Source organism: Chrysochloris asiatica, unplaced genomic scaffold (assembly GCF_000296735.1).
Source record: "Chrysochloris asiatica unplaced genomic scaffold, ChrAsi1.0 scaffold00008, whole genome shotgun sequence".
NCBI lineage: Eukaryota > Metazoa > Chordata > Mammalia > Afrosoricida > Chrysochloridae > Chrysochloris > Chrysochloris asiatica.
In genome coordinates this window covers 4712885-4721288 of record NW_006408526.1, presented here as the reverse complement: position 1 = coordinate 4721288, position 8404 = coordinate 4712885, and positions in this window count along the sequence as shown.

The following is an 8404-nucleotide window of genomic DNA, read 5'->3' as shown; positions in this document are numbered from 1 at the left end:
TATGTTGCTGTTGTTAGGTGCCATCTAGTTGGTCCTGACTCATAGGGACCCTGAATAAGGTTCCTAAGGTTATAATGTTTATTAGAGTAGAAACTCTAATCTTGCTCCTGGTGAGCAACTGGTGGATTTAAACTACCAACGATGTGGTTATCCTACAGGGTCACCAACACTCCTCCATATAAAGTATGGGCTATAAGGAAATAAACATAAAGTTTGCAAGTAAAATTTTGCTAAAGATAATAAAAAATGGCTACAACCATACATTGACAGAAAACTTTCATAGGTTCAAGCCGGATTCAGAAGAGGACATGGAACAAGGGATATCATTGCTGACATCAGATGTATCTTGGCTGAAAGCAGGAAACACCAAAAAAGATGTTTATTTGTGCTTTATTGACTAAGCAAAGACTTTTGATTGTGTGGATCATGACAAGTTATGGACAACATTGCAGAGATTGAATATTCTGGAATACTTAATTGTGCTCATGAGGAACCTATACAGAGACCAAGAAGCAGTTGTTTGAAAAGAACAAGGGGATACTAAATGATATACAATTAGGAAAGGTGTGTGCAAGGGTTGCATCTTTCACTATACTTATTCAATCAGTATGCTGAGCAAATAATCTGAGAACCTGTATTATATGAAGAAAAACATAGCATCAATATTGGAGGAAAACTCATTAACAACCTGCAATATGCAGATAATACAACCTTGCTTGATGGAAGCCAAAAGGACTTAAAATACATACTAATGAAGATCAAAGACCATAGTGTTCAGTCTGGGTTATACCTCATTTTTAAGAAAACAAAAATCCTCACCACTGGACCAATAAACAACATCCATATAAATGTAGAAAACATTAAGTTGTCAAAGACTTCATTTTGCTTGGATCGACCATCAACACTCATGGAAACAGTAGTGAAGAAATCAAATGACATTTCATTAGGCAAATCTACTGCACAAGACCTGTTTAAAGTGTTCAAGAGCAAAGATGTCAGTTTTAAAGAATAAGGTTTGCCTGACCCAAGCCATGGTATTTTCAATAACCTTATATGCATATTAAAGTTGGACAGTCAATAAGGAAGACTGTAGAAGAATTGATACATTAGAGTTGTGGTGTTGAAGAATATTCAAATTACCATGGTCTACCAAAAGAATAAATCATTCTGTGTTGGAAGAAGTACAGCCAGAATGCTCCTTGGAAGCCAGGATGTACAGACTTTGTCTCTCCGACTTTGGACATATTGTCAGGAGGGACCAGTCACTGGAGAAGGATATAATGTTTGGTAAAGTGGAAGGATCCCTAACGAGATGGACTGACACAGTGGCAACAACAATGGGCTTGAATGTAGCAAAGATTGTGAGGTTAGCTGAGGACTGGGCAGTGTTCCATTTTGTTGTGCATAGGGTTGCTAAGAGTTGGAACCAACTTTTTGGCACCTAAGTACAACAACAAGCGTAAAGCTACTTTCTCATCAATCTTCTTGAACACTAGAAGGCTAATAGGAGTAGAAATAGTACATGTTTTACTAACAATAAATATCAGTTATATATTTGTCATATTTTATCTTTTCAGTGTCTTGTGAGATAATTAAGGTTCTATGTTTATCCTCATTTTACAAATAAAAACAGAGGCCCAAGGTCACAGTACTACAGAAGATTGACTGGAATCATAAATTTCTGATTTATGATTCCCAAGTCAGGGCTCTGCACATAATTTCATATGTTCTTTCTTTGTATGTAATATACAATTATCAGAAAAGAAAAACATGACATATTATCTGAGACCTGCTCATCCACTAGGTATACACATTATTTGAGGAATACCAAATTGTTCTGGCATGGCACTGTAGGATAATCAGTGAACTGCTAAGTGAAAGGTTAACGGTTCAAATCTTCATCTGTTCCTTGGAAACGTTATACAGGGTCACTATGAGTTGGAACCAAATCAACAGCAATAAATAATAGCAACAATAGATTGTCCTGGTATGGTATTGTAGGATAAGCATTGGACTGCTAACCATAAGGTGTTTTGAACCCACCAGCAGTTCTGAGAAATGCTATAAAAGGTTACTATGTGTCAGAACCAACTCAGTGGCACCGAACAACAACAATAACAATAAATCATCCTTTTGTTCTCTTCCCTGTGTGAGCTAAGAGGATAATTCTTGGAAAACCCACTAGAAATGTAAATGGTAATACTTGAGATAACACATTGATGACATTCATTCTGTGCTGCACTGACATGGCTTTATTATCGAATTGGATCTCTCATTGATTTATTCACCCAGTATTTATTCAGGGTCTTTAGTTTTCCTGGAACTCTTCTACATAGACAGTGTGGTTAACAAAACTAGCCAATTGTGAATTCACTGTTCCTATAAAGTTTATATTCTAAAGGAGGTGACTAAGAAGAAACAAAAATGTTTTATTATTATGTATCAGATGGTGCAAGAAGAAAGGCATAAAACTGTTTAAAAGAAATAAGGAGTAATGGGAGAGTCCTATTTTAAGTAATTGGATTAGATAAGACTTTGCTGATAAGATGAAATTCTAGAAAGTCTTAATTTATGTTAATAATTCATAATTAGATAAGTAATAGTGAAATAAAACATTGCTTAATGTTTGAACAAACAAACAAGTGCTCATTGGAAAAATACCATATTATAGAAGTTAAAAGAACCAAGATTAACCAGATGAACCAGATGAGCCTTCTGGAAAGTCTATCAAATGTGCAGGACAAATAAGATGTTTTGAAAGACCCTCTAAGCCATAAACAGCAAGTTCTCAGGATGAAGGAAAAGTATTCATCTTATCCCACTTCTCCACATATACATTATATTTACTCATGAGCTTACTAAAATTAGATGAGTATTTTCAGACATTTTGAAATTTCTAATTCTCTTCCTTCTATGGACTTTTTTTTTTTTCCTGTAGAAGGGAAGTCATTAAAAAGACAGAAAAGAAGGAAAAGAACAAAATGGATATCGGAAGAGACACTTAAGCTTACTCTTTAACTTGGAAACGCTAAAGCAACTGAAAAAAGTAATGAAATAAAAAAAAAAAATCAAAGGGCAGCTTGAGAAGACAAAGTCAATTATTATAATGAAATGTGTAAATATATGGAGTTAGAAAACCAAAAGGGAAGACTACACGCAGCATTTCTCAAGCTGGAAAACTGAAGAATAAATCTAAGACTTGCACTGAGATATTGAAGGATTCTATAGACAAAATATTTGTTACCAGTCATTCCTAAGAAAACTTATACAGGGTCACTGTGAGTTGAAACTGACTCGACAGCACTTAACAACAATGGGCAAAATATTGAATGATACAGAAAGCATCAAAAGAAAATGGAAGGAATACACAGAGTCACTGTACCAAATATAATTGGTTGATGTTCAGCCATTTCAAGAAGTAGCATATAATCAAGAACTGATAGTATTAAAAGAAGAAGTCAAGCTACAGCTAAGTCATTGGCTACACACACACAAAAAAAGATACAGGAGTTGTAGAAATATAAACTGAAATGCTTCAACAAACTCATGCACCTCTGGAGGTTTTCATTAATTTATACCAAGAAATTTGAAGACAGCTGTCTGACGAACTGATTGAAAGAGGCCCATATTTGTGCCCATTTCAAACAAAGTTGACCCAGTGAAATGAAGAAATGATTGAACAATATCATTAACATTACTTGAAGGTAAATTTTTGTTGAAGATAATTTTAAAATGGCTTCAGCAGTATTTTGACAGGTAGATGCCAGAAATGAAAGTTGGCTTCAGAAAAGAATGTGGAATGAATGATATCATTGATGGCATCAGACGGATATTGACTAAAAGCAGAGAATACCAGAAAGATGTTTGCCTATGTTTTATTGATTATGCAAAAGCATTCAACTATGTGGATCATAATCAACTACCGATAACATTGTGAAGAATGGATATTTCATAACTTTTAATTGTGCTCAAGAGGAATCTGTATTAAGACTAAGACACAGTTGTTTGAAAAGAACAAGAGGATACTTAATGGCTTAAAACCAGGAAAGGTGTACATCAGAGTTGTATCCTTCCACCATATTTATTCAGTCTGTATGCTGAGCAAATAATCTGAGAATATGGATTATATGAAGAAGAACGTAGCATCAGGATTTTAGGAAGACTGATTAACAACCTGTGAGAAGCAGGTTATAAAACCTTGCTTTTCTGGAAGCAAAGAAGATTTGAAACACTTACTAATGAAGATCAAAGACTACACCCTTCAGTGTTTTGCACCTCAGTATAAAGAATACGGAAATGCTTACTAGAACAATGAATGTAGTTTTTAAGTGCCGTCGAGTTGGTTCCGACCCATAGCGACCCTGTACAAGGTTTCCGAGGGTGTAAATCTTTACGGGAGTAGAAAGCCTCATCTTTCTCCCACGGAGCGGCTGGTAGTTTTGAACCGCTGACCTTAAGGTTCGCAGCCCGATTTGTAACCACTACGCTACAATGAATAGCATCATGTTAAACAGAAAAGATTGACATTCTCTAAGACTCCATTTCACTTGGATCCACCACGAACACTCATGAAGCAGCAGTCAAAAAACCAAAAGCGGTATTGCATTATGCAAATATACTACACAACACCGCTTTAAAATGTAAAAGAGCAAAGGTGTCACTTTGAGGACTAAGGTGTGTCGGATCCAACCCATGGTTTTTTCAAATCAGTTCCAACTCATAGCAACCCTATGCACAGCAGAATGAAACACTACCCAGTACTGCACCATCCTCATAATTGTTGCTATGTTTGAGCCCATTGCTACTACCATTGTCTCAGTCAATCTGTCTTACTTTGGACATGTCATGAGAGATTAGTCCTGGGTGAAGGACATCATACTTGTTAAAATAGAGGTTCTACAAGAAAGAGGAGGATTCTTAAATAGATGGATTGGCATAGTGGCAGTAACTATGGGATCACACATTATAATAATTGTGAGGACAGCAGTACCAGGCAGTGTTTCATTATGTTGTGCATAGGGTCGCTAAGAGTCAGAACTTGCTTGATGGTAACTAACAACAATTCTCCTTCCTTCTATGCATACTTTGGAACTTTGATTATGTTGCCCAAGTATTTTAAAGTCCAAGTTTAATCATTTTCAATCACATTTGAATTTATAACTCAGGTATATACTGTTTTTGTTGGTAAGTGCCATCAAGTTAGTTCTTGCTCATAGTGACCTTATTGTTCATTGCCAAATCAAACTAATTCCCTGTCACAGTGACCTATGCGTGCAGAGTACAACTACTCCAAAGAGTTTTAAGGTTTGTAACCTTCTAGAAGTGAATCACCAGACCTTTCTTCAGTGACCCTTCCAGGGAAGGTTGAACAGCCAACCTTTAGGCTAATAGTCATTTGTACCATTCATGGACTCTGTTTGTATCAGTGTATATTATAAGACTTAGATTAGCAAATTTATAAAGTATCCTTTCTCTGAATCACTGAATATTCTTATAGTGAGTGAGGAATAAAATCTGTATTCTACCCATATGTTTTAACTATGGTGTGTGTTAAAAAAAAAAAAAAAAAAATCATTAGCTTTAGATGCATTCTGTGTTTATGCTCTGGCATAGCAATGATTGTGAGGTTGGCCTGGGACTGGATTGTGTTTTGTTCTGTTGTGCATAAGATCGCTAGGAGTCGGTACCGACTCAAGGCACCTAACAACAGCAAAACCAATGTGTATGTGATTTTATTGCCTTCTTTGAGCAATTCATTTCTTACAATTCTATTCTTTTTTTAAAAAAAAAATTTAACTATGAAGTTGTACTCCCTTTTACTATACTTTAGGGGCTATACTTGAGACTAGACTATAAATTTTGACTTGCTGAAGTCAAAATGTTAATCATTAATTTTATGTTCCTCCTTTTCCACTTCCTTTATAATGGGATATGCTTTGAATCTTAATTTTAACTCTAATAATTCTCTCCTAATTTATATGCTTTTAGTTTCATCTTTAGTATCTTTATTGTTTTATATAACAAATTCAGTATTTAGTTAGATGTACCTAATTATTTAAGAGCCCTGGTAGTTATGAGTTGGTCTGCTAACCGCAAAGTCAACAGTTCAAATCTGCTGGCTGCTCCTCGGAAGAAAGGTAATGCTTTCTGCTCTTGTTAAGATTTACAGCCTTGGAAACCCTATACAGCATTGCTATGAGTTGGAACTTACTGGACTGCACAAAGCCATCACCACCACCACCTACTTATTTACTATTTTAGCTAATCTTTAGTTTTTTTAGAATCTCAGTCATTTAATATGGGATACTTTTCCTTTTCCGGAACAATGCTGCTGCTGGTAAGTGTCTCTGAGTCTGTTCTAACTCATAGCAACCCTCTATAGGGTTTCTGAGTAGCAGCTGGTGGAATTGAACCACTAAACTTGCAGTTAACAGTTCAGTGTATTTTTTTTAGAATGATGATGAACATGGTCTTGAAATATGCTTCTTTAAGTGTCCTAAGAAGTATTATAAAATGTGAGATTGGTGGTATTGTTTCTCAGCATTTTAATAATTTTTTTGTTTTATTTGTCTTTCTTATTTTCTTTTCAGAAGTATAACATAATGCTCTCATTATTTTTCCTGTGTCTCCTAAACTCTGATTATTTCTGTATGTCCAAACAATTTACTGTCAGAACTTTCAAATAACTGCCATAGAATTTTTCTATCCGAAAAGCATATTTTGGCTACATGCTGTGCAGGCTGGTAATACCAAGAAGTTAATGATCTATGAGCAGACCTCCACCAATGATGGATAGGCATTGCTGAATGAAAACATCAGCTTCCTCACTCTTGTGGTGATTCACACCTCTAAGGCATTTTCTACACACAATCTTAGCAATCTAAGCAGGACTGAACTTCAGCTACTCAATTAAAACACCTCATCAACTCATATTAGCTTCTTATCCTTTCCAGTTTTACTTATTGACTGTCCTATCAGTGTTCCTTTGTCATAACACAAATAAGTTAAAGGTAGTCAAAATCTTGCTTCAGAATGTTCTTTTTCAATAAATTATTTTTAAAGGATTATTATAAAAAATATGTCTTTTATCTTTAAGTTTTCTTTGTTATATTTTAATGGATTTACTCTGATACATTAAGGTATAAATTCTATTTTATTGCTCATCCTAAATATTTTTATGGCCTGTTGAATCTGTGGCTTATTTTAAAAATACTTCTTATAATTTTTTGCCAGTCATTCTGCCTTAATGTATTGAATTTCTATTTTCTTTCTCTTTCCTTGAGATTCTTATTAAGCACAGATTAGACTTTCTTATTCTTCAATGTCTCTTATGTTGTGTTCAGTATATAAATCATTTCACATTTCTGTCATTATAGCTATTTTAGATATATTTCTTACTAATTTATTTTATATTCATCTATATTAATAATTTGTTTTTTACTTCATCTACTAAATTCTTAGTTTTATTATATTGTAAAATCTCAATCCTTTTCTGAAGCTACCATTTTCCTGAAGGTCTTTCAATTCTGATTTTTATTTTTTTGAATATGGTATATGTGGTTATTTTAAGGTTAATTTCTGATTATCCCAAAATTTGCACCCCCATAATTTTATTTTTATTGGTTATCATTTCTGCTAGTCCTCTGTTGTTTTTATTATTAGTAAGTGCTCAAGTTGGTTCTAATGCATCATGACCCTATATAGGGTTTCCAAGGATTTTTAAACATTTGTAGGATCAGAAGGCATTATCTTTCCCCCTAGGAGTGACTGGTTGCTGGTGGGCTCAAATTGTCAACTTTGTAGTTTGCAGTCTAGTGCTTATCCTGTGGAACCACTGTGCTCCCCTTATAACACCTAGCTATGGTTTACACTATATTTGTATTGTGTATTCATCCTTGAATTTGTGAAATTTTTTACAGAAACAATTTTAGACTTAAAATTATATAGTCTCTTTCCAGAATTGTTTGTTTCTGAGGATGCTCTCATTTTGATATGTTTTAGGCCACTATTATAGTTTGAAAACTTTTATAGCTTCAAGAATTGAGACGATTTAAAGCTTATCAATAGTATATATAGAATTTCTCTACTTCCTGTTTGCCTTCTAATCTGTAGCATTATGGAGTTCCAAAGAAGAAAAAAGTCACCAAGGTTCTCCCCCAATGAGTACCTGGAACAGAATAGTATTTTATTGATGTTAGGTGCTGTCGAGTCAGTACTGATTCAAAGCAACCTTATGCACAACAGAATAAAGCACTGCCTGGTCCTGTGCCAACTTTATAATCATTGCCACACTTGAGCCTGTTGCTGCTGCCCCTGTGCTAATCCAACCCGTTGGGAGTTTTCCCTTTTTTCACTGACCCTCCATTTTATCAAGCCTGATGTCATTCTCCAGGGAGTTGTCCCT